At 37.6% G+C, this 27507-nt stretch overlaps 1 protein-coding gene across 1 annotated transcript in view; it reads right to left on the reverse strand.

The window, feature by feature from the left end:
* Nucleotides 1-27507, reverse strand: part of CNTNAP5 (contactin associated protein family member 5) — an 861232-nt gene that overhangs the window by 750676 nt on the left and 83049 nt on the right. The gene's annotated exons all lie outside the window — the stretch shown is intronic.

Raw genomic sequence — 27507 nt, forward strand, 5'->3', positions numbered from 1 at the left:
CCATATTAAGGAAACTAAATAGAAGTAATGGAGCCACTTATTCTTCTGTCAATAAGCAAATTAAATAGGTTTGCTTTCAACCTCAGGGACTAATTCTTCAATTTGGTTTTGAGTGCAGAGCACACTTGGCCCCCAGCTACACATGCTCTGACCACCCTGGAACACTTGAAGTCCCCATATATGGCAATAGAGAGATAAAATGGTGAATTCAAGAGAAACCTCCAGGTGAAAAATAAAATTTGAGGTATTCATGAAAAAGGTTTACATACTTATCTCTGAAAGCCACAGTCTCTTAACATTTGTGAATTAAGTCTTGCATCAAACTGGTCCCTTAAGAACAAAGGATTCCCTAGGACTGTAATATGAAAGGCCTGTTAAATGGCCGGAGTGAAACAAGGGGCTGAAACATGACTGGTATATTTTAAGTGCTGCTGGTCCTTGATGTGGGCTTGCGCTCTTCTGGCCTTTGCTTGCTTTATCTGCATAGGAGAGGACACATGCCTGGGGGGAAATGCAGAGCTTGAATGCATCCAGTCTGTCTGTTTCTGGGTCTCTCTCTCTGGGTCATCTCAAAGTTTGTGAGATGCAGACACAAAAGGGGGGAGGGGAGTGTTGGCCTCAGTTCCTCCAGCCTTTTGTCCTATACTTTCTCATCCATAAAGGGTCATCTTTAACTTCCTCTTTAAACTACTGTTTTTGAATTTTTCATTTTGAATCAAGGACACCTAATTTTGGCAAAACAGTTGCCCACTTCAGAAATCTTCCAGGAAGTACAGCAAAACTGAGTTGCTCTAAAATATGAAGCCTATAGGGGCACAAAAGGCACAGGCAGGGCATCCTCCTGGCTTGCATTCTGAATTTATAGCTTAGTGCCCACCTATACAAGTAGTTTACTTGATTTAATCAATGCTATCTCCAGGTTTAGAGCCTTCTGGATCCCATTATCTTCCATCCAGAAAGGCCACTAATTTTTCCACACGTTCAGATGTAGTATCTCTTCAATGGCAGGTGCCAAGTCATACTTTTCTGTACAGGTAATGACTCTGTTTCTGTACCTTACAAAACATGTGTGTATGTATATATATATATATATTTATACACACACACTCACATATGGGTGTATGTGTGCATAAGACATGCTCTTTAGTAGAATGCAAGCTCTTTATAATTAAATTTTGATTCCATTTTTATTCTCTTAAAGCACCCATCATAGCAAAGTCTTTTGTTGTATTCAATACATGAGTATGATGAATGAAAAGTTTCTCTGGAATTGGAATTCCTTCTGTAATTTTTTTCCAAGATATTAAATCTAAGTGAATTGACTCAAAGTTTGTTTTAGGTTACAATTTAAGGTCAACAGACTCCACTGGGAGTTTCACAACATCAAGTCTTACATGGATCTAGACAGAATAGAGATTTTTGTCCTTCTTCTTTCCCTTTATAATGTATATACAAATCAAACCATTTTAAAAGTAATAGGTAGAGCAAATGTGCAAGAGAAATCTCAAAGGAAAACAGACTTTACAAAAGGGTACTATGCATTTTTAAAATTTCATTCATTCATTCACACATTCATAGAAAACACTGATGATTCACCAGTGTTGAGTCAGAGCATGTTCTAGGCAATGCCATATGGAGATAGAAAAGACCATTTAGACCCTGAGGAATTTATGGCAAGGAGAAGAAGACTGACATTTATGCAAAACACAGCACATGAGTCATGCTGAAGGGAAGAGCAAGGGACCAGATATCCCAAGGGAGAGATGGTTCATCCAGGCTTGTTTAGAAGAGGTCACAATCTTAGCAGATGTTATGTAGAAATCCTCAGAGAAGCTGGGAACAGGAGAGACTCTGTGTCCCCCAGAGTTCATATTCAAAGTTCAAAGTTCTTGATGTCCAAAGTGGCAATTTATAGAGGTATGGCTTAGGGAGAGGTGTTTGGGTCATATGGCATCCCCACCTGAAAGGATTAAGGCCATTGTCACAAGGGTGAGCTCCATATAATAGGGTAGGTTTGGCCCCCTTTACTTCTTTTGCTTTTTCTTTGGTCTTCTACCTTCCACCATAGAATGACTGTAGTTAGAAGGCCCTCGCCAGTTGTCAGCTCCTTGTTCTTAGACTATTTAGCCTCAAGTACTATAAGTCAATAAGTTTTTGTTTATTATAAATTATTCAGTTTGTGATATTTTGTTATGCAAGCACAAAACTAATAAGTGTGTTCAAGATAGAGCTTCTTGTTTGTAATGGCCAGAGCTTTCCTGTTGAAGGGACACTTTCTAAATTAATTTAAGCAATATAAAGAAGAGAAGAGGTCTACTGAGTTCAAGTGGTGAATTTTGTCCAGTGCAAACATTGTTTCTCACACACATACACACACACACACACACACACACACACACACACACATACCCCACAAGTACATGTCAAAGTCTTGTTGGTTACACCAGTTATTTCACTTTTTCTCCCATCATTACTGCCTTTCCATTCTTGTTACCCTGTGACTGAAAGCTCAAAATCTAAAGGCCTGGGCCTTTTTCAGGTTTTCTCTGACTCAGTTACTACTCTGAGTATTTACACAATGGAAAAGACCTGGCCCCTATCTTTGACCTCTTAAGTGACCTCTCATGGGATTAAGCGACAAGTTTACTCTGTGTTAGTCTATTTTATATCATTATCACCAAAATGCCCAACAAGAACCATTTGGAGGGAGGAAAGATTATTTTGACAAATGATTTCAGAGTTTCAGCCCATGGTTGGCCTACTTCTTCACCTTGAGCTTCAAGTAAGGAAGAACAACATGGCGGAATGGTAGTGGCAAAGGGAAGTACGTCACCTCACAGGAAGCCAAGAGAGAGAGGGGGAGGGACTGCAGGGAAGGTGAACCCTTCCAGGGCATGCCATAGTGACTCACCTCCTCCAGCCACACTCCTGCTGCCCATAATTTCCACCTAGCCATTTCATTCATACTAGGATGGATTTATTTGGTCGCACTGCAGTGATATAATCAGTTTACCTCTGACTATTACTGCATTAACAGAGGAGCTTTTGGAGGACACCTCGTAACCAAACCATATGACTTAAGGTGGGAAACAAAGAACTGGATCTAATTAAAACTTGAACATCACAATCTTTTAGGATGAAAACCATATGCCCTGAATTATTTGCATGACATAACTTCAACACTCCTCATCCCCTGTTAGGTAGCTCATCTGTCATTGTGTTTGTCTTAGTTTTAAAGGATGGAAAGAAATAAACAATGTTTATACAGCAAAGAACAGCATGAATTAGGAGATAAAGCAAATATCACAGACTAAATAATTACTAGAAATAAAAAACTAATCCCAACAAATGAACTAACAAAACCTAGGTGGCCAAACCTAGGTATCGGTGGAGAAAAAGATGGTGAAATAGATGTAGATTAGCACAGAGATGTAAACTCTCTCATGTTGATATGTAAATGTTGCTGTGTGTAATTGTGGAGAAAGGAGTAGAAAAGGAATGTGCTCATGGATGAAACAAGCTTGGCAATTCTACAAGCGGAAACATATTTGTAGCACCAGAGAGAAACAGACACTCCTTAGATAAATGAAGTTCCTATGAGCACTCAACTTTTCTATTTTCTTTTTGTTTCCTCCTGAAGTCCACGCTTACTAAGCTAGTGCAGATTTATATAATAGAAACACTGAGAAAAAAAAAAAAAAAAAAAAAAAAAAACAAAAAAACACAAGAAAACCTATACCCTCTATGTGTAGGTGGGCAGAATGAGACACCAAAGGGTGGAAGACAGCCTAGGCTCCTCTGCTCACTTGTGTCTGGGCTCTGGTGGGAACTTGACAGCAAAATTCAAACTGATTTCTAAATATGAAGCTAGGTTTCATCTAGAGCTGGCTTATCTCCAGAAGATAGGAATTCTCTTGTCCAATCATAATGAAAGAATGGACATTTTTTTAAGCTGTCTGAGGTCACCCTCCCAGTTATCTTAACTCCCTAAGGTCACCCTCCCAGTCATCTCAACTCCCTAAGGTCACCCTCCCAGGAATGGGAACAAAGCCCTTAAAACTGTTCCAAGAAACAGCCCCAAACAGAGAATAAAAGGGTAAATTGAGCCAGATAGCCAGATAGTGATCAAACAGAATGATTACCAGAAACTATTGACCAGAATCTACGCCCTGTTGTAAAACATTGTGAAACATGTTGTATGTTATCAGCAAACCCAGACCCCCTTTGAAATTTCCCGGCAGCTTTGTCCCCCTTTTCCCTTTCATGTGCGACCCCTCCCGATGTGTGGTTTCTGCCTTTATAAACCTACAAGATTTTCTGCTAGGGACTCGACTCCTCGAGTTGGGTCCCAGCGCGCTGGAATAAACACCTCTTGCGGTTTGCATCAAGTGACGCCTCCTGTGGTTGATTGGGGTTGCCGTCCATCCATGGGACAGAGTTGGGGGCCCTTTTTTGGGGGCCTTACATTTGGGGGCTCGTCCGGGATAAGACGGCCCCCCTCATCCGCGGAGTCGACCTTGGAGGTAAGAAGGGGTACCCCGAAGTTGTCTGTCTTTGTCTTGTGTTTTGTTAGTTGGTCTGGTTCTGTGAGCGCGCTTTCGGTTTCGGTGGCAGCCGTTCGGTGACTCGTGAGAGGGGCCGGACAGTGGCCGGTAGACGTGCCTGGGGGGCCACAGGTTGCAGCCCTGGGGGACGCCCTAAGGGTGGAAGGAGAGCCAGGGACGCCTGGTAGTCTCCGTCGGTAAGGGCGCTGATGGGGTTCAATTGGTGGATCAGAGATTGGCGCCCGTCTGTATCTGGTTCTGTTGTGTGTTTGTGGCGGAGGTGGAGGAAGGGTTGGAACAACTGGGGGGTTCTGGGCCCGGGCTACTCTCGGGTGGACCCCAAAGGTTCCTTCTCTGGACTCCCCCTCCCAACAGCCCTAAAGGGTAACTTAGCAAAGTAGCTTCAGTCTCAAAAGTAATGAAAAATAAGGTCTCATAATTTTAACATCCAACCTGTCCGGATGAGATGGCTAAAATGCCTTAGACACAGAGTTTCTGTTAAAACCTGTTAGATCCTTCCAGATCTCAGTCCAGGCTTACATTGAAATATAAATAAAAGAAGCCTAAAGGCTCAGTAGGAGACCAGTCTCAAACCCAGGGAAAGAAAAGGTAAAAAGAGTCTTTAAAACTCCAGCAAAGTAAATGCTATATTTTTAATTATATGTTTTTTTGAGCTCATGATTTTTTTGACCAGTTCTATTTTTTATTCAACTAGAGTTTTTGAACATCTGTTACACTGCAATGGAGATTCACCTATAAAGTTACAAGGGCTTGATTTTGTGTTATTTGTATGTTGTGCTGTCTGATGTCATGTTTTGTCTGTATCAAAACTGAGCGCTCCTAAAATTAAAATTTAAAAATGGATCCAGATACTTTTAATTCACGTGATTTAAAAAGGTTCAAATTGGGTAAACTAATAAGAGTAAAATGTCTTTGAAAATAACTTGCAAGTCTCTAGGTGGTCAAGCTAATAAAATATTGATGTTAATAAAATGTCTAATATCAATTGTTTCTAGGACTTTTCTTCAACAGGGAAGAGACAGCAAATACTGTTCAGGACACTTGTCTGATATCTTGGTTTTTACAGAATAAGTGAATTAGAGTTAACATGTATGGGATTACTCTAATGTGTTTGTAGAGACATCTGATTAATTTACAAAGTTAAAATGCTAATTGTTAAATAACATCGAGTACTTTTAACTCCTTGAATTCCATGGGGTATCATACTTAAACATTATTGGTGTTTTCATAGGTTGGTAAATAAAAGGGTTTAAACTTGCTTTGTGTCATCACTAAACTAAAAACAAGGTTACTAAGAGTATGTCCTAACAAGTGCAATTCTATATACAAAGGGTCCCAAAAGTTTCAACTGTGTTTCAATTAGAGTACTATAAACAACAGAATATTTAATCTTATTAAAATAGAGTAATTTATCTAAATTCAGAAATTTCATAAGAGTTGTTTCAGAATGTGAACAAAAAGGGGTCAACGAGTAGGAAAGAGAAAATAAAAGGTTCTGGGTATGGAAATATATTTAGTAAAAGGAAAAAGGAAATGTTTCTGGGTAAGAAAGTGCTTGTGTGATGAAATACATGAGGGTCTAAGTAAGTGCTAAGAAAGTCTGTGTAAGTAAAAGGCAAGTTTCAACAAGTTTGTGTGTAACTAAGTTGGTTATATGTATGTGAGACAGCTAAAACTATTGAAGGTTTTTCCTAAGGTGAAATACTAACGTTCTGATATAAACCAAAGTTTAATCTATATGGTAGAATGACATGGTAAAATGACAAGGATTTGAAACACTAATTTACTCTTAACTTTGTGTCTATTAAGTTTTATTCTTTAGAACAATTAGTCTTAAAAATTGGGGTGTATACAATTATGATTAAACAACTATTATAGAGTATTGTACTTTGTTACAGAGTATACATTTCTCTTTAAAAACTCAATTTGGTAAGATAAAAGTGTCAAGGTATTTGTGAAATGGTCACTAGTTGTATATTAAATGTGTTCATATTTTTCAGGACCACAAGTTTTTAAAGCAACTAATTTATTAAGCTCTGCTATCCTCCAGATTAAACTTGTCTGTAATGGTAATCTTAATCTTATAAAGAGTAAATTTTATTGGGGATTTATTTCTATCATTTAATGTTCTATTATAGGACCTGCTATCAATAGGGTATGTGTAAAATTTGTTACTTTTTACACTGGGATAAAGAATTTCAAATGTAAATGTATTTCTAAACATTAGAGTCTGATTGTTTAAAGGTTAATATTGTGAAACATGAAAGAAACATGAAAACATTTTGCCATTTAATCACAAAAGGAAAGTTAAAAGCTCTCTCAGTGCAGGCCATTTAGCTCATCTCGTACGTAGAGTTCCTGACTCTCAAGCGGGAGGCCTGGGTTCGAGTCCCAGCACTCTCGGATTGTGGAAATAACAAAAGCTCTTTCAGCCTTTCTTTGATTCATGTTTTAGATACTATGTTAAATTGTGTTAATTATAAAGTTTATATAGACTCAGGAAACAGTATATGTAAACTACTTAATGATATTTAAGGAAGAAGCAAAGATCAACATCAGAATTAGAACACTTAAGATCTGTAAAGAGCCCTGCCTTACCTGAGATAAGGCTCTGCCTCCCACCTTACTGCATGTTAGAGTGACTCCAAAATAAGCCAGACTTCAGCTTATTTAAAGTTATAGTCAAAAGATTGGTTCTTGTTGTAAAAGTACTGTGATCTCAAATAGGGGATAGAATGTAGTTCTCAATCGAAATTCAAGATAGCTATTATACAAGCTGAATATATTTTTTTACTCTTGCTAATTTCATTTTGTAAAACTGTTACCTGTTAATGTTTTGCAGAAGTAGCTGCTCCAAGAACAAACAACCTAGGTAACTTGTGATAATAAGCCATCACCTATAGAATAGATAGTGGTAACTTCCAGTACTAATGCAGTCTCCAGTTAGATAAAAGGGTAAATAACTGTAAAGTTATGGACATTAAAGTTAAAGCCCATTACTCTTAATTTATGACTGGTGAGACTGGCTTGCTGGATAATTAAGATCAAACTTAGAAATTGGAGTTAAATACAGAGGTCAAGAAAAGTCCATATTTGGGTCTTGCCCTCAACATTAGCCTGAACCCAGGGAATAAGAGAACTTCTCTAAGGAGCGTTGCAACTCTGGGTCACACAACCTCCTGATCAAGGAGATTGTTGACTAGAGGATGAAAAATCATCCAGTGCATCTGCTGCAGAGGAGGGTCATGGAAAAGGGGAAACATCCCTTGATGTTTCTAAAGGAAGTCACCCCATCAAGAGACCCTGCCTAACCAAAGTCACTGGTGGAGCTAAGGAGCCGCTCTTAAGTTCTGTACGAGTGACCCCTGTGGGACTCAGCTGACTCTTTAACAAGACAGGAACCAGGTCAATTTGACCAGCTTGATCTTAGACACCCAGCAAAACAGTTAAAACCAAAGTATAGCCATTCTTGGGCATTTAAAGGAAATAATAGTTAAATGTAACTTTAGATGTAGCCTGATAACTATCAGAGAAACTGCCAGAGTCAGAAGTTTTTAGTCAGTTTAAGGCCTGCAGACCTTCCTAAGCTACACAGGTAGACTTAATCTATGTTTGCCAGTATGATTATCTATTTCTAAGTAACAGAAGTATAGAGATCTCTACTAAACACAGGTTATACCAATAAAGGGATATTTTACAAAATCAGATGACATTAAGTAGCTTAACTATATTTTTTAGGGACATCTATGGCAATGTTAAAGTCCCCAAATGAAGGCCTTGTCCTCTCCAGCCTTTGCTAGGCCTAGTTATGGGAACAATTTCTCAGTTCTTTCACCTCCTGGTGAGAGATTAACTTCTGTCATTTTCATGATACTCAGTGGCATGTTTCAGATGCTGCAACATTTACTTTGTGCTAATCTCATTTCAGTACTCATGTCTTTTTGTTCTTCTATCATAGAAGCAGCCACCCCCAGATGACTTTACAACCTGCTCTTCCCCAACCAGGCTTCTTCCTGGGACCCCTCGATTGACCCGATTTTTAAAAAGAAGGAACTCCAAACTGCTTGCCCCTCGCTGCCCCCATTCAGCTTCGAAGCAGCCAGAATGACCGACGCCCCTTTTCATTTCCTTAACAAGCAGTTATGGGTTCCTAAAGCTAAAGCGGGGAATGAAGACAGAATTGGGAATAGGCAGTTAGTGTAGAAATAGGGGATCGGGTCAAATCGAGGAAATGAAGCCATGAGGTCATCTGCCTCTGCAAGTTGGAGACTGCCCCTGGAAGAATGGAATGTCAAGGATCTCTGGAGGCCATTGATTACCAAATTTACCTGCCTTTATCAAGGACTGTTTATCAAGGACTGCAAACAAGGGGCTGCTAATTGGTGGCCCGCCCCCTCGGCTCTTGCCTGCCTAAAATCGCCTAGTCACCTTCATCAGGGAAAGAATAAGTGCTGTACAGGTACTAATGCTCAGGCAATAATACCAGTCCCTCTGCCATGGAAATAGCTTTGGTGAAGAGTATATAGAGACAGAAGTTCCATGATTAGAACTTACCAGAAAAGAAAATGGGGAAATGAAAGAATGGACATTTTTTTAAGCTGTCTGAGGTCACCCTCCCAGTTATCTTAACTCCCTAAGGTCACCCTCCCAGTCATCTCAACTCCCTAAGGTCACCCTCCCAGGAATGGGAACAAAGCCCTTAAAACTGTTCCAAGAAACAGCCCCAAACAGAGAATAAAAGGGTAAATTGAGCCAGATAGCCAGATAGTGATCAAACAGAATGATTACCAGAAACTATTGACCAGAATCTACGCCCTGTTGTAAAACATTGTGAAACATGTTGTATGTTATCAGCAAACCCAGACCCCCTTTGAAATTTCCCGGCAGCTTTGTCCCCCTTTTCCCTTTCATGTGCGACCCCTCCCGATGTGTGGTTTCTGCCTTTATAAACCTACAAGATTTTCTGCTAGGGACTCGACTCCTCGAGTTGGGTCCCAGCGCGCTGGAATAAACACCTCTTGCGGTTTGCATCAAGTGACGCCTCCTGTGGTTGATTGGGGTTGCCGTCCATCCATGGGACAGAGTTGGGGGCCCTTTTTTGGGGGCCTTACAATTAGCTTATGTAGAGAAATTTAGAACATTTTAAAAATTATTTTCAGTCTGTCTTTCCTTTTTCCTTTCTATTTGGGGCCTCACTGTTGAGGAGAAGAATGGGAATTTATATGGAACTGTACTAGGCATGTGAGCATCCCATATCCCTTTCATTTTAATTTAATTCTGCAAGCAATCTGTATAGTAGTTATTTTTATTCCAATTATACAAATGAGGAAGCCAACATGCCAGAATAAAATCTTAGGTCATATAACCAGGAAGAGGTAAAATTACATTTTGAAGTCTAGTTTATCTGATTATAAGACCCAGTGGTCTTCGAACAGACCAACGTTACTTAAGAAAGCACAGAGTCTTGGGGAGGGATAAGGTGGGGGGGGGTGTGTGTGCTGAGGATAGTGTTTGCTAAGACTAGGGAAGAATGCTGATAAGTGCAGATGTGTCTAAAAAGCTGGTGAGAGTGATTGTTAGGACTTCTGACTACAGCCAATTATGTGCACTTCTGTGTCTTTCATTTCAAATTATTCACATGATTTCCGGGCCCTAGGACCATGCACAATTGGGTTTTATTAGATAGTGTGTTATATTGACTTGAAGCAGACAATATGGATTTTATGAGATGGAAATAGTATTGCGCCAGACCCCTTGCTGGGGGTATTTTACTGATAGCAGGCTTTCTAAAGGAGAGATTACCATATAATAGAACTGAATGCAATGTTATTTCCAAGCTAATTTTTATTAATAGACCTCATAGTTTCTGTCTGGAACCTAAGTTCATTAATGTAAATAGCAAACAAATCTTTACCAATTTTTTTGCTTTATTTCCTATGGGCTAATTATTTTTGGAGACTATTTCTTAATTGTGTCCCCTTCTTTTCTTTTAATGGAAACAGTCTCATTCTCTTTGTGATTTTTCCTTTGACTTCAGGGAGAGAATGAGGGTAGGATTAGGCAACTAATGGCCCTGTGAAATGAACCTCTGAGAAGCTCTCCCTGATGCACTGAGGTGAGACTTTGACAACACCTCAACTTTGACCTTTACAAATGAGTGAAACAAGAATTAGACTCCACATACATTTGCAAAATATGTCTGGGTGACACATAGGAAGAATTAGCACATTACACTGGTAATGTTGCAGGAAAGAAAAGCAATTAAGGACCTACAAAAAAGAAGCATCTACTTTCGCCACTTCAACTTCCAGCAGAGCACAGCTGCTTCAGAGCAGCCACAGACATCCTCCCCTTTAACAGATGCAATTTTTAAAAATAATTATTTATTTTTTTGTCTTGTTTTTTTTATTTCTCATTCATTAAAAAATGTGCTGTGGATTTATTGTGTGTCATTAACGGTGCTGGAATATGGATACACACACACATGACCACATTTACATTCTGCTTGTTTGGAACAAATCTATATGGGGTAGGGAAGACACTGCTGGTGCTTCATGGAAAATTGATCCTGTATTTGGGAGGGACACAAAGATAACAGGGCTCCTCAGTGTGTTGGGGAAGGTTTCACAGGAGAGACGCCTTCACCAGTGCTGAATCTTCTTTGTCCTGCCCCAGAAAGTTGAGTAGAGGAAGAGTCTTTCCCATGGAGAGAGAACATTAACCTTGGCCCCAACTGTGAAACCTGGTCCTACAAATGGAATAGAACTAGAGATGGTTGTCACAGAATTTCATGGAGCTCAGACCACCTGAAGACAGCTAAGATTTGTAGGCTGATGATATAAGAATCTTTGAGAAGGAATTCTTCTAGGCCTTTTTTTTTTTTTTTTTTTTAAGAATGTTGCTTGGAAGGGAGTGAAGCCAGAATTGGGGACAGGCAGTTAGTGTAGAAATAGGGAATCGGGTCAGATCGAGGAAATGGAGGCCATACCATAAAACCATCTGCCTCTGGAAGTTGGAGTCTGCTGTGGGAGAATGGAATGTCAAGGACCTGCAGAACCCATTGATAACCAAATTTACCTGCCCTTGTCAAGAACTTCAAGCAAGAAGCTGCTAATTAATGCCCCCTGGGCCCTTGCCTGCCTGAATCACCTTGTCCCTCCCCCTGCCCATGGCTTCTCACTTAATGCAAAACCAAGCCTAGTCATGTAGGCAGGAAGGAGAGGGGGGGGGGGAGAGAACTGGAGAACAAAAGAGAATTTAACCTATAAAAGATGTAGGGTGCGCTCACTTCTTGGGACTTTTGAACATCAGCCATGGCCCCCTTCTCCCTGCCAGGAGAAGTCTGTATTATTAGCTTTAAATAAAACCTGCTTAATATGCTTGCCTTGGCGTGCTTCTCTAGTGTTCAATCTTCAACATTAGAAGGAGCAGAACTCGTCACCGGTAAACGGCGGTATCAGGAGGACAGTCTTTTGTAGCAGAGGCAGCTCTGACAGCAAATGAATCCATCCGGGTGTGAATTTCACTTGGCCATCAGGGTGGATTAGAGATATGCACCTCTGAATCTCAGCTATTTTTTTTTCCTGAAAACTGAGAATAATTATACCTGACTGATCACAGGAATATTTTGCTAACCAAATATGGCAAATACTTTGTATACCAGGCAGATTTTTATAATGGAGTAAATGCTCTATAATAATAATCTTATTATTATTGCCATTACAGGTGCTGTTACTAAAAATTAAAAGGAGAAATATAAGAAGAGTTTTATGTGAAAATTAGAACAGGCGGGAGGGTCAGGGTTGGGTGGTTCACTGTGCCACAGAAAGGCATTCATTGTTTAGTTGATAGGCTAATAAAGGAACACTTACTATTTAATAGTATCTAACATGCCCAGGCACTATTGCATACTTTACTGCACCTCCTTATACAGCCCCATGAAGTGAATTGAACAGAATTATAGCTCCAATTTATAGGCAGAAAAATCAAGATGATATTTATCTGAGTGCTTAATATATAAAAAGTGTTCATTAAATATTAGCCATTGGTAACATTTTATATCAGAATTAATACATGTATCATAATTATCAAATATCCATACTCTTTGACTATTTGATAGCCTTAGAAGCAATAATAATTATCCCTTATCCTTACAGATAAGTTAATAGGGTTAATAAAGTTGATTCTTTTTTCTTCATGGGATGACACTAACGATAAAGTCAGGTGTTACTCTTCAAAGTATATCATCTAATATAGCTGGATAAATACAATTCAAAGTAAGATCATACTTTATAGGAGTTTTTTATTTATCTGTACAAGAAAACCTCACCTGTAATAGCTCAGCATAGTTCACCTTACCTAAGTATCTAGCTGTAATAATACAGGCCATTAACTCTGCACTTTATGAAGACAACACAAAGATTTGTTGAGAATAGCCATGACCAGTCACTATCATGAGCACCATTTGCAATGCTACGTATTCTTTTATTAAGCAAACTGTAAAGAGAAGTGATGAGTTCTGCTCAGGTCTCTACTCTTTTCCAATAAGGGACAAATGATAACCACTATCCAGTCTGAGCAAGGCACACTTCACAACAAGTCTGTGGCTTCTACCAAGCCAGGATGTCTCCTACTTCCTTCAGGTTCTGATTGCTAATCACAATGCTCATGTCCTTCGGGGCTGACCCTGTGAAATGCTGTTGTTTCGTGGCTCCATGTAGATTCTCCTTTCTCTCTTTGGGTTCTCTAAGATGGCATCTCGGTGGCAGTGCCTCCTCTAACCACCACCTTGGGAGAAGTCAGCATGCCCCTTTGGTGTGAAAATGTCTTTCCTGCCCTTATGTGATCTATAAAGGGGACGCTGTCACACCTAATAGTCCTGCTATGTAGCACCTTTAAACATTCTCCTTCCCCAAGGTGAAATTACACCTGTCTGTGTAATCCTTTTTCTTGAGATAGTCTAACTAGACTAACTAGATTCTTATTAGTAAACCTTGGCTGATTCCTTTCTGATGCTCTTACAAGGGCAGAACCAAGCTCTCAGTTTTCATTCACTCTCCACACACAACAATGTCATGCTTAAGCCTGGGGCACAGTGCCAAGACACAAAACGAAATGAAATAGTGTCCTTGTGCTCACTAACCTTAAGGGGGGCAGTTCATAGGAGAAGAAGCCTGTTTCTCTCTAAAACTTGTAAAGAGAAAAGGAAAATATGAAAACAAAATGGTTTTTATAATATACCTTTGGGGTTGTTTTTCCTATTAAAGTCTTTCATTTAGCATTTGCATAGAAACCACCAACTTTCCTCAATGAATAAATAATATCAATGTCTTGTAGCAGCACTGCCAAAGCACACCTGGCTTAAATCTGCATGTAATCACCAAACATAAATGAATTCTGAGATCAATCTCCAATCTATTACTTCCCAATCACTTACCCACTGGGAAATCACTTAGATTGCTGAAACAATGACACTATTCAATTCCTGATTGCAGAGTCAGATAAACTTGAGACTGAATCTCAGCTTAGGCAGTTACTAACTTTGCTATTTAACCTTTTCCATCCCCATTTCCTCAACTGCAAAAGGAGTTAGTAATACTTACAAAACTTAGTAATACTTGTAAGACAGGTTAACAGGTGTTAAGGAGTTAAGAAGCATCTCATGACACTTCCTCACAGGATGAATGATAGGTCCATCCTGTATGGAATGATATTTTAAGGTGGTCATGATCTCAAATACATCCTCATAGTATGGCCAAAGTAGACAACTTTTGCTTTATTAGAACAAGTTACAAGTACGAAAGAGAGGGCATCTTCAGCTTCAAATAATGCGTGTAAGATCGCACAGCTATTCCATCAGGGTCAGTGCTGTAGTCAAGCCAACCCGTGGTCTTACACAATGATACTCCCACTGAAGCACAACTGCGGGTAACAATGGTAAGTTGGTTAAGTAGAATAAAATAAGTTTTGAAATTTTCTAAGCAAATCAAACTTCAGAATTGCTTGCTGTCACCAATGTTTACAGGAACATAATTCTTGGAGTCTTTTTACTTCTAAGGATTACTAGTATTATGTCATCATTCTCTTTCCTAAAAAAAAAAAAAAAAGGCAAGCCATAAAAGTGGTTTTAATCCATGAATTTTTCTAATTTATTCATTCAGTATTTGAATGTCTACTTGGGTCAGAGCACATAACTAGACACTAAAGGAATGAAATCTCTATGGAGAAATTGGCCACCTAATTTGTGAGATAAGGAATATATTTAAAGCATATAAAATCCATACAAATAATGAAAAGATTAAATATCATAATGATTCTGGAGCTTACAGGTACTGTTGGAGAAGCTCAGAGGATACTGGAAATACTACTGAAGCATTCATGCAAGACCCTTTGGCTGAATCCCAAAAGACGGTAGATTTATATAAGTGTGTTGACCTGATGTCCTGCCTGGCCCAGCCAACTCCAATTTTTTGCATTTTCTTCTATCCAGTCACTTCATGGTTAGACCAAATGGTAGTTATTCCATGTGAACAATTCACCTTGGATGAAGAAGGGAACACGTGTGGCTGAACAGCAGAGTTTGGGGAGAGGAGACTAAGTGGTTTGGGGACCCAGAGACTTGGCAATGCATCATTGAGCTTGAGAAGGATCTGGCTGTCAAATGACCAAAGAGTCTGTGCTTTCCTCTTTTCCCTTTTCTATTCATTCTCTTCAGAGTCAGCACTATGCAGTCATCCAGATTCAATACTTAAAGGCAATTTCTAAGACCTTAGGGTTGAAATGAAAAGATGACCAGATGCAGACTCTGACAATATATTTGCAATTTGTAATTTTAAGTAGAAAATCCTTGTCAACAGAAAAAGAGAGATCAGAAAAAGGTTTTCAAAGTCTAATTACAGCAATAGCATGTGGCCTTGAATTTGCCAAGTTGAAAATCCACATGGAATGAAGATGAGGCCCCAGACTGGGATTTAGTGCCAGAAGACCTTTCTTTACTTTTGTGCATGTAACTTACAGTGATTGGTTAGAAGTCCTCAAGTTTAGGGACAGTGTCCATTTAACTCATTTGCAATGAGGATGGAAAGTCTTTTAGAATGCAAAGTAGAGATTAGCTAGGGGCACTCTTCAGAATCAGATTGGAAAATAAACTGAGATAAAGAGATTTTAAAGTAATCAGTTTGGAACTTCAATTAAGGCTTCCTTAATACTATTCAACTTGATTTTCAGGCCTTTTATCTTAAACACACAATTTTATTGTGCTCAGTCTAATGCCTTGAGTTTAGCAAGATGTGCAAGCTATGTTTGCCAAAATTTTTACAATATGCTATATTTAAGCCTATTGTTAAGAGAATGCACAACAGTAAATGCAATTTTAGAAAGATTGGGAGGTCCACTATTGCCCTTCCATCTCCTTCCTTTTGTCTACTTGTGTTTATCTTAAAATTATTTCCATTCAATCTTCTTCAGTCAGGCTATAAGGGTATCACTCTCCCATTGTAGAGAAGGGGATGAAAATCCCCAGAGATGAGAATCTATGTGCCCATGACCACATGACTGTCCTGATGACCTGGTCATAGTAGAAGTTATCAGCTTCCATCTAAGCACGGAGTTCTATTTTTTTTCACTGGATTTAGAGATATATCCCTAAAAATAATCTTAGTCCTGAAGATGACCACCTCTGGAGAGGAATTATACCTTCATCTACTCCATTTCTTCATAGCCTTTTTTATTTTGTCATCAAACTGAAGAGTTTTAACAGACATAAAAGGTGGGAAAGGGTGAAAATACACGTCAGAGAAAGTGTAATAAATGTTGTAAATGGCACACTGGTTTTTGATTTAAAGAGTCCTCAGTTTAAAATGTAATCTGCTCCTTATAATTAATAAGGATAATGCACTTAATACAGTTAATAAGAGTGATGAAGGGAAGTTTATTTTTGTGGACGTGTTTGTTTCTTTGAACATCTCTGTTTTTTCATTTTCTCATCTCTAAGATGGGACAAGTAAGGGTGGCAATTCAGAAACTGAATGAACCTGGCACAAAACAGGCATTCTTCAAATTGTAGTTCTGTTTTTTCGGTCTTTTTCTTCTACCTTTCTTACCACATACGTTTGCTTCTAGAAGTTGTAAAGTTTGGAATTGCTAATACTAAAATTGAATGCTGCTCATATACATAAAAGGGCTAGAGAGAAAGAGAGAATGTGAGATGAAGAAGAAATTGTTCTCTTGGGCCTGGATTTATCTCAGATTGACTGTTATGCTTGCAGATACCATGGAGATGAGCACTTTATACGTGGTCTGATAAATAGAAACAATTTTACCAGAATCATTCAATATGCAAACACTTTAAAAATAAGCAAGAGCTGTTACGACTTTAAATATATCTGTGCTTGACAGCTTGCCTAATGTTTCACGATTTAATTAGTAATATCATTTTCCTGGACCTAAGGTTATCAATCATGTTACAGTTATTTCATTTCTGGCTGTCTAAATATAGCTGGATTGGGTCCTGGCATTATTCCCTTGCAAAGATGAGTGAGAACTTTCAAGGAGAAAATGGAGGCAGGAAGAAATAAGACCATGTTGCATGCAAGCCATGAGTCTGGCCCACCAAGTAATTCCATCTTTAATAAATCCACAGCTATTTAGCATCTTCTCTTTTCCCATCATGAATTAGCTGACATGGAAACTTCAGTTGCAAGCTTACAAAAGAGCTAAGGAGGAAAAATGAACACACAAAAGCCAATTAATCTAATTAATGGTGGTAATAGTACCCTGCATCTGTCTCTTACAGTTCACAGCAGGCACTTCTGCAAAAGTGATTTTATTTAACCTCATTTAATTAGCGTTAAGTGCTAAATTGTTTGGTACACACTATAAAACTCAGCTGATATTCATGTAAGAGAAAGATCAATGTGGGTTGCAGTGGTAGGGTAGATTTTGGGTCTTGATGTGTGTCTCAAAGGTTGGGTGCACTGGATCATTCAGAGAGGGTTTGAGAAAGTGAGAAAGGAGTTCCTTAACCCATTTCCTAAGGTGTATTTCATGGCTCAAAAATCTCATAATTTTCCCATCTGTACATTCAAAGTCTAATTCAGCATTTGACCACAAAGACATGTGATTTTAGTTTTGCATCTCTCCTCAATGATGATGAAAGTCCAGGAAGCCAGACATAAGCAATAATTGTGTTGAGTATGCAGACATACCAATCATGCACAGCAGCCCTCCCCTGCAGCTCTATTGTCTTGACTGTGCTGACTTCTATGAAACCAAACTACAGAAAAAGAGGAAAGCCTCTGAAACATTTCAGGAAAGAAAATCAGTGTGGAAAGCAAGGAAGGAAAATGTATATATGTGTGCTGGCAGATTAGCGGTGCAGGAAGCACTGTGCTTTCTGGTCAATGGTTTGCATTGAGGAAGTATGATGTAAAGGGTCAGTCTGTAGCCAATGAAACAGAGTTAAGACAGAGGAGACTTATTAAAGATTTTAACTTTTAAAATTCACACATCTGTGTGTGTGTTCATGTGTGTATGAACAATACTGAAGTTTTTCTTCCTTTCAAGACACAGAGTTGCCACTAAGGTAGAGGTGGCCCAGGCAAGGAATGCATGGAACAACCTGAGTGATCCAATTCATCACAGGGAGAAACAATTACTATTACACTATCATTAATTCCAGGCCTTTTTTACTCCAAACTATACCATCAAACCACACCAGAGACAATATATCCACCAGAAATTTACACATATACCCTCATCTTATGAAAAGAAAAAAGGACATCTTTGGAAATAACACTGAAGTATGCATGATTGCATGTCCAGGGATTGAGATCATATAGCAACACAAAAGACATCTGTGTCTCTGTTTAGTTGATGTCTACTTTTTCTCTCTGGTTAGACCAATGGTATGACTATTTCAAACATATCACACATGCTTTTGCTTCTGTAAGAGTCATTCCCCTGTATTTCGTTGCAGTGGCTGAAAACTTACCTGGAAGTGTTCAGGCTCATGCGCAGTCTAGGCTCTGCTTTTGACAGGATGGGTTGCACTGGGGGCAGGTTAAAAAACCGTTCTTCACCCTAGTTTCCTCACTGATAAAATTAACTTTTTAGACCAGATAATTCCTAAACTTTTTACAGCTACTTTTTTTCTAAGGCTACCCTCCTTTTCTCCAAGTCTGATGTTATTCTATTCATCTTTGAAGACAGAACTTGTGTCTTGAGTCCTTCAAGAATACTTGTACAGACTTGCTTCTTTTTTCATTTCCTTCCCCCTCATCTCCTTCAAGCACCAAAAAATGCCAAACTAGTTGTGTTGCTCCCTTGTTCCTTTCCGTTTGGGTCTTTGCACAGTTTCTGCCTCAAAATCCCCTCTCCTTTTCTCTCACTCTCTAGTTTGTAGCTAAGCTTAGGCTCTGGGAAGTGACAATGAGCATGGTTGAAGATATCCTATTCTGTGCTCCCACAGAAACCTCCAGTACTGATTATCTTTCGATATCATTCCTAAGTCTATCATAATTGTTCTCTCTGTCATTTTCATTAGACTCTGACATCCAAAGTAGTTCTGACTCTATCCCCAAATCAGTGGTTCTCCAATGCAGCTCTATAGTAATCTGGGAGTCTTAAAGTATTTGAATGCCCAGGTTATTCTATAGAACAATTAAATCTGATGTTATGGAGTGGACCACAGCCATAAGTATTTTTAAGCCTTCCAGTTGGTTCCAAGTTTGAGAACCACTGCCTTACATTGCCCCATACTAAAATATTTAATGACTATTTGCTAATGGATGAATGAATGATTCCCTGTTGAAAAGAGCCAGTAGTGGTTTCTTTATTTCTTTTTGTTGTTGTTGTTGTTGTTGTTCATTGCAGGTTTTGCCCTTACAGTTTGAGGTTTTGATTTAATTAAATAAAAATGACATATTATAGTCTATCTTAAATTATTGCTGTATATATCATGACACCATCCCCATAAAATTTGACTGGCAAACTTGTTTTGGATGATAATTGCCATCATTTGCTCAGTCCCATAACATTATAAATAGAATTCTTAAAAACTGAACATGGGTTGCTCTAACTGACGTAAGCAGGATTTATCCATTTCATGAAAATACATAGTGCACATTGAGTGCCTATTGATTACTACAGATAACTCTAATGATCAGGTGTACAGCAGAAGACAAGAAAGAAAGCCTCCTATTCTTTGAGCATGTCCATTCTAATTGGAAAATGAGGACAATAAATGAGTGCTCAAAAGCATAAATAATGCGGAGCCATTTCATTGTATAAGTACCGGGAGGACAAGGAAACATGTGATCTGTTGAGAGTGAGTAGGGACACTCCTTTTCTCTGTGATCAGGGGATGCTCTGGATGGATTACAAGTGAACTGACAGAAGAAGGGCAGGAAGAGTCAGCCTCATACAACCTGTGGCAGAGAGTGCTTCACACAGAAGGAACAGTAAGTGCAAAGTACCTGCAAAGGGGGGACTGTCTCACAAACAGAAAGAAGGCCAGTGTGGTTCCACTGAGTTCACTGGAAGATAGAAGTAATTCTGATATTTTATATTTGCCCAGAGACTATGCAGCACTATAAACATAAAATACTATTTGGAACTAGATAGACCCAGACCACACCTTTCTCACTGCATTTATTAGATAATATATGATGCTGGATAAATTACATGGGATCTCTGAACCTCAAATTTCTTCTTCGAAATACAGATGGAATTTTTATCATGTGGCTTATTTTGAAGAATAAATAGATAGTCACATACTCAGCACATAGAGGGTATTAGCAGGTGTTGATTTTCTTTCTTACCCCATGTCTTATAACTATCACACAGCAGGTCACCACAGGCATTTTGGGTTAAGAAACACAAGCTTTTATCAGAGTGCTGTTTCTTTTATCTTTAATGACCTTTTTGTTTTTGCCTCCAAAACACTCTCTCTAAAATTCAGAATTTCCTTAAGCAGATTGGGTCATGATGGTTTACAAAGTAAACTGGCTTACTATCATTCCATTTCCTTATGGGAAACAAGGCTTATTATTTTTGAACCCACTTTACTCTCCCTTCAATCTTCCCAGTGACAGGTGTATTCTCTGAAGATACATATCTAACAATGACTTGTCAAGCATTAAAAGTTGACTTGAACAAATGACAATCTGAAGCAGGTATTGTGGCATGTAAAACCCTTAACAAATATTGATAGATCCACATTTGGCTTTTAAATGATGTGTGTTTGTATGTGTGTCTGTGTGTGTATACATGCACAAATGAAATATATATATATATATATATATATATATATATGCATGAATTGTATGTACAAATACATAAAGAAATACATATATATTCTAAATTGTTTTGTTACATGATAATGATTTTCAATTTTTCATCTTAGAAGAACTAGAATACGAACACTTTTAAGATAAAATAGTGTTTTATTTTTTTTAAAATAAAGGAGAGGTCAATGGTTCTCTAGCTTTACTACACATCAGAATGTACTGGAAAGTCTGTTAAGACACATTGCTATGCCCTTTTCTAGAATTTCTGATTTAGTTGGCCAGGGGAAGGGGCAAGTACTTAGAATTTGCATTTCAGAAATACAATTTCAGCACTTTATTCAGTTTTTGTGCTTGAGTGCAGAACAGGAGAGTAGGTCAGTAAGGTTATGCAAGGGAACAGAGATTATGGAAAGGAATTCACTTCTTCAGATGAAGGCCTTTTGGTATTAGAAAGTATTCAGGGTTAAGTAATCATTCAATTAGTTTACTTCACCAAAGATTGTTTGAATATAGCTTTTCCTCATTCTTCAAACTAATTACTTTTCCCAAACCAATCTGGATAATTTGGAAATCAGTGCATCTTATAAATTAACAAAATGAAATATCTCAAGAAAGACTATACGGAGCACCCACTAATTGTCATGCATGTTTGAGACTGGGGACACATACAGTCAAATCTCCACCTTCTTAGAATTCTGGCAAGGGAGACAGACAATAGAAAATTCATCAAATAAAATATATAATATGTCAGACACTGCTAGGAAAATATCAAGTAGGATAATGGGATTAGGAAGTGATGAGAAGTGATGAGAAATTTTAGATAAGGTGATCTTGGAAGGATTTAGATTTGTGCCCTACGAAGATATAAATTGTAAATTTAGGTTGTAATTTCCTGAAAACTGAACCAGAAAAACAAATGGAAATGGGGAAATGTTAAGCTGAAGTGATTCTTGAAGAATAATGTTGCCACAATTATTTTGTAGCACTCTGTTTGGAGAAGTGGACAGGGAGAGAGAATATTTCAAGTCTCTCAAGGTTTCAAGGGCAATAAAATGTAAATATTGGCAAAACAGACCAAAGACCAATTCAAAGACTGTATTTAAAATTGTAATAAGTTTCATTTTCTTAAAACCCCTGGTCAGCTGTATTTCACCTTGGATTCAAATTCAAAAGCAACAAGGTGTATTGAGGTAAAGGATTAAGAAGGATAGTAGAGTGAATCAGATATTATTACCCTGTGCACATATATGATTGCAGGACTGGTGGGATTCCATATCATGAATAACCAGAATAATGAGAAATTATACTCCATTATATATGATGCATCAAAGTGCATTACACTGTCATGTATAACCAATTAAATCAAAGTTTTTAAAAATTAAATATTGGCTGTGGAACTTACACAATTTTGAAACACATAACCAAAAAAGATGACATAGGAGAATGCCTCAGAGGAGTTTCCGCATGAAGCATGCCCCTTTCTTTGCTGTGTTCTTAATAGAAATTCTAGCATCTGAAATTTATTAATAGATAAATTTAGAACTCTCTGTAGAAACATCCTCAAAATTGGGAGTTTTGAATTACACATTTAAATTCATGCAAAAATGAAACAATCCTTCTAGGTTGTGTTAGCTTTTCATTTCTGTGACCAAATTCCTGATAAGAACAACTTAGAGGAAGAAAGATTCATTTTGGTTCACAGTTTCAGAAGTCGGTCCATGGTTGGCTGGCTACAAAGCAGAAAACCTCAAGGTAGAAGAGCATGACAAAGTAAGCCTGCTCAGCTCAGCCTGTCTTAGCCAGGACAGAAAGGAAGGGGGAGAGAGAGAAGGAAAGGGGAGAGAGGAAGGGGGGAGGGGAGAGGGGAGAAGGGAGAGGAGAGAAGGAGTACAGATATAGTCCAAGGTCACTCCCACAGTGCCTTACTTCCTCACAGCCATGCCCTACCTACCTACAGTTTCTACCCAGTAGTCTATTCAACTATCAATTGATTAATTAAGCAAATGGATTAATACGCTGATGAAGTCAGAACTTCAATTACTGCCTAAAACCCACAACTCTGATCCATTGTGAATTTTGCAGCGAATTCCTAAATCCAAACATCACACAAGGAAAGCCCAAACACCAGGACCTAACTCAAGTATCTGCTTTGCTTCATGCATAGACAGTAATCCATGGTTGAGTCACCAAAAGGAAGGAACACAACAGAGTTCACCTTAGGGAGCTGAATGAATGGATAAAATGGTATAAAACGATGAGATGTTCTGCAGGGCTAGCATTGTTGTGAAATTTCCTTCCTTTCTCTTTCATTCCTTTGTGCTAATAATTGGCAGGAGAGAACTCCACTCTGTGCACTTTGCCCTTCTCTCTCCATGAAAAGTAACAGGTCTGCTGCTAATGCTATGTGGAACCCTGGTACTAGGACCCATGCCTTTGTAGGCAGGTCCTCTTGCACCACCTTTTATAGTATGAACACCTGGTGTTCACCTTACTAAAGGTGTACTACATGGGGAGAGAGGAACCACAGCCTGAACTACTGTCTGAACTGAATTTTGCCTCTTTGGTACCTGCTGTTACATTTTCCTTCTTATTATTAGTTTGTTGTTTACAATTCACAAACAAAGCAAATTTTTAAAAATGGCCTTCTAGGGCATCAATGTTTTTTCTTCATTGTAGGTCTGTTTTTATTGAAGGCAGATACACAGAAAGAAAATAACATTAATGAAATACTGTGTGCCAAATGCTGGGCTTCACCAACTAGCTGGCATGGTCTTTTAGTGATCTTTGAAGGACGGCAATGATTTTTGAGTTTGACGAATGAGAAAAGTGAGATATAGAGAAGTTAAGTTTCTAAGGTTGCACAGTTAATAAATATTAGCAGCATCATGTTATGCTCAGATTGTTTTGATTTGTGTCTTTGATTATTATTTCACCCTTGAGAATTGACTATGGATTTTCTAATAATCCTACTTTATTTTGTTTTTAAAATGTATTACCCTTTTAATTTCATTTTTTAAAAAGCTGAGGGCCTGGTTGGCTTTTGATTAGATTATCAATAATCTTCACATCAAGGATGTCTTCTTCCAACTTCTTGGTCTTTATATAAAGATTCCTAAGTGTGATAATTTTTAAAAGTCATTTAACTCTTAATGTGCTCATGTTACTGACATTGCTATGAATCTAATAAAATCTTAAGTGTTAGAAAACTTAGGTGAGGACGTCCATTTTGTTCTTTAATTTGAGCATCTATAATTGTTGTGTCTATGTGTCATGTTTTAATAAACAGTAAAATATATTGATCAACTTAATCTAATAATATAAAGACAGGCATAGAACCATTGATTTTCTATAGCATGATCTAATAATACTATGCTAATTTTATGCTCTCATAATAACATTATAACATCTCTAAATATCTAGATAATATAGTTAGGTAGAGATGGAGAAATCATTTGAGTTTACTTTAAAAAGGCATGGTTCATCTGAAAATTAATCAATATGATTTTGTTCATGAAATAAAATAATGTCTTAGAAAAAACATGATGATCTTTGTCTTCAATAATACATATATACAATGTACACATTTACTTAATTTATATGCACATAGACAATGCATAGTATGTATTAAATAGAATTCTCTAATAAAGAGCATCTACAAACATATCTAGAAAGATATTTATGATTGATAAAATTTTGAAATATTTCATAGTGAGATCAAGAAAGAGTTCTTTATAATTCTCATTTCTGTTGAACATTGTACTGAGGGTCCTATATAGTGGGTTAAGGAAGAAAATGATTTAAATATTAGGATCAGAAAAGAAAATATATAAATGCCATTAATCATGGAAGGTATGATTATACACATAGAAAATCTGACAAAATCCATAAATAAATCATAAGGATTTATGAGGTTAGCAAGGCTGATAGATTCAAGGTCAGTAGACTAAAATAAATTTGCTTCTGAACACTAGAAACTAACAAAAGATTGTATTTAAAAATAATATAATTTATACTATATCACAAAAGTATAAACTGCCTAAGAATAAATCTAACAAAGTACAGTCTTCTAATCAGAAAAATTCTAGAATTATTATTAAGAGAAATATGTAAGAAGTCAGGTATATGAAAACAGAGACCAGACTCATTGACTCATGACTGAATGCTGTAAGTTGTCAGTTATTATCTAACTGATCTATCGATTGAATGTAATCTCACCAATATCCCAATGTTTTTTTTCTTATTAACTTGATAGGTTGATTCTAAATACATACAGAAAAAATTTCAAAAAAATAGCTAAAGATGTTCTTAAAATAGTAAGAATTATTATTTTACCTTAAAAATCATTAGAAGAATTAAGACCACATGATATTGGCTCAAAATTAGGCAGACAGAAGAGTGGAACAGGATTGAAAATATGGAATAGACCTAATTAGATTTTATTTATAGCAAAGATTATATTGTAGAGTAGTGAGAAAATCAACTTTCCAATGGTTTTGGAACAATTGGAAGAAATAAAACAAAATGCTACCTTACACTACATCATTCATAAAAATGAATTCCAGAAAGATTATAGATATAAATGTGAAAGGTAAAAGCAATAATACTTTCAAAAGATTAGAAAACATCTTGCGATTCTTAAACAAGCTAGAAGATGCTCTAAAGAAAACCATTGCTGAATTAGACATTAAGATTAAGAACTTCTGTTTGATTTAATTGAGAACATGAACAAACACAGGATGGCATGGGGAGGTACTTGCTATACATAATGGATCAAGGGTGCTAACCCGCAATATTAAAAAAATTCTACCAAACCATGAATGAAAGATTTGGACAGGCCTACTGTTTCATTTACCTAGTACAAAGTTATAGAAAATTGTATTTAAATTTGTTAAATTAAGATTATTTTTTACTTTATTTGATGGAGTGATAAATAAAACACATGCACAGAAAAGTACACAGAAAAACTTCAATGGAAAGATTTATCATATATCATAATATGGAATATGGCTTTTTACTGTTCATATTTGTTGAGGATTTTTAGTTTCGAGCTACTCTGAATAATGCTATTCTAATGATCTGCATGTGATTCAGAGAGATATATATCTAAAAGGGGAACTTCTGAGTCACTGGACATGGGTACACATATTTTGTGTATGTAGGTATGTATGTATGTATGTATGTATGTATGTATTTATTTTGGTACTGGGAACTGAACCCAGGGGCACTTTACCACTGGTCCCCAGAACTTTTTATTTTATTATGAGAGAAGGTCTCACTAAGTTGCTGAGGCTGGCCTCAAACTTGCAATACTCTCCTTTAGCCTCCCAAGTAACTGGGATCACAAGTGTGCTCCACCATGCCCAGCTAGATAAGCACATTTTAAAAATTAGTAGGTAGCAAGTAGCAAACAAGTCTCCAATGTGTCTGTACTCAATTACATTCCTCTGGCAGGGTATCACTGCCTTGGTAATTCTTAATAGAATCTTTAAAGTTTTTAAAAACTTTTAGGCATTCTGTCTTTTGCATATGGAATCTTATTTTGGTTTAGTGTGGGTTTGCCTAAATCCTAATGGTGATAATGAACCATTGCTACAAATATAACTTGAAAGAATCTCAAAAGAACATAATATTGAACAAAAGAAGCCAAACACAAAATACGTTCTATTTATAGGAACTAAAATTACATGGTGTTTCCTGAAGCTTACTGTAGAGTAAAACTACACCAGGATTGTGGCATCAAGGTAGTGCTTCTCTTTCTTGGCATGGGGTTTGCAGGGTGGGAGGTGGTGATGAGGAACAAGGGCCCTTGCTCTGGGTGCTGGTAATGTTTTCTTCCTCAGCAAGAATGACACTTACGGACTGGGGACATAGATCAGCAGGTAGAATGCTTGCCTCACAAGCACAAGGCCCTGGGTTCAGTCCTTAGCATGAAAAAAAAAAAAAAAAATGATACTTACACAGGCAATCACTTTGCAATAAAACATTCAGTTAAGCATTTTTCTTCCAAAGATTTGTCTTTAGGGACACAAAATTTAATCAAAATTAAAAGAGAAAAGATAAAATCAACAAATACACTCAGTTGATGCAGGTATAACTATAACTGTGCTAGTAAATGATAAGACAAATAGATGAGCAGTAAATTCATGTCTCCTTTCTAAAGGGGGGTGGTGTGACAAGTTTGGTTGGGTCAACCTGGGTCCTTTGGGTGAAGTAATTGTCAGAACTCCTCTTGGATGAAAGTAAGAGGCTTCGGGTCAAGGGAAGGCCAACTTTCATGTCTGAGACAGAACCCTGGACCTCCACATCTATATCACCAACTTAAGGAGAATCTGAGACACTGGGAAGTCAAAGTCTTTGAGAATTAAGAAAAAACAGGATCAAGAAATGAAAAGTCAATATTAATAATCAATAAGGAAATTCCTGTGAGTAGTTAAGAAGTCAACCAGTGAAAAGCACCATTTTCTCCTTCAGTGTGGCGATTGAACAAGTCAGATTTATATAAAAGCCTGAATGGTCAGAAATCTTCTTTATGTTTGTGGTTAATAAGTTTACAATTTGCAAGGGGGAATAAGTGAAACTCCATTATTATATTTGGAGCAGCATTCAATTCCAGAAAGCTCCTGTGGATGGGGCAATCATGCCTAGCTAGGAAGAAG

This window comes from Sciurus vulgaris, assembly GCF_902686455.1.
Source record: "Sciurus vulgaris genome assembly, chromosome: 3".
NCBI classification, from domain to species: Eukaryota; Metazoa; Chordata; class Mammalia; order Rodentia; family Sciuridae; genus Sciurus; species Sciurus vulgaris.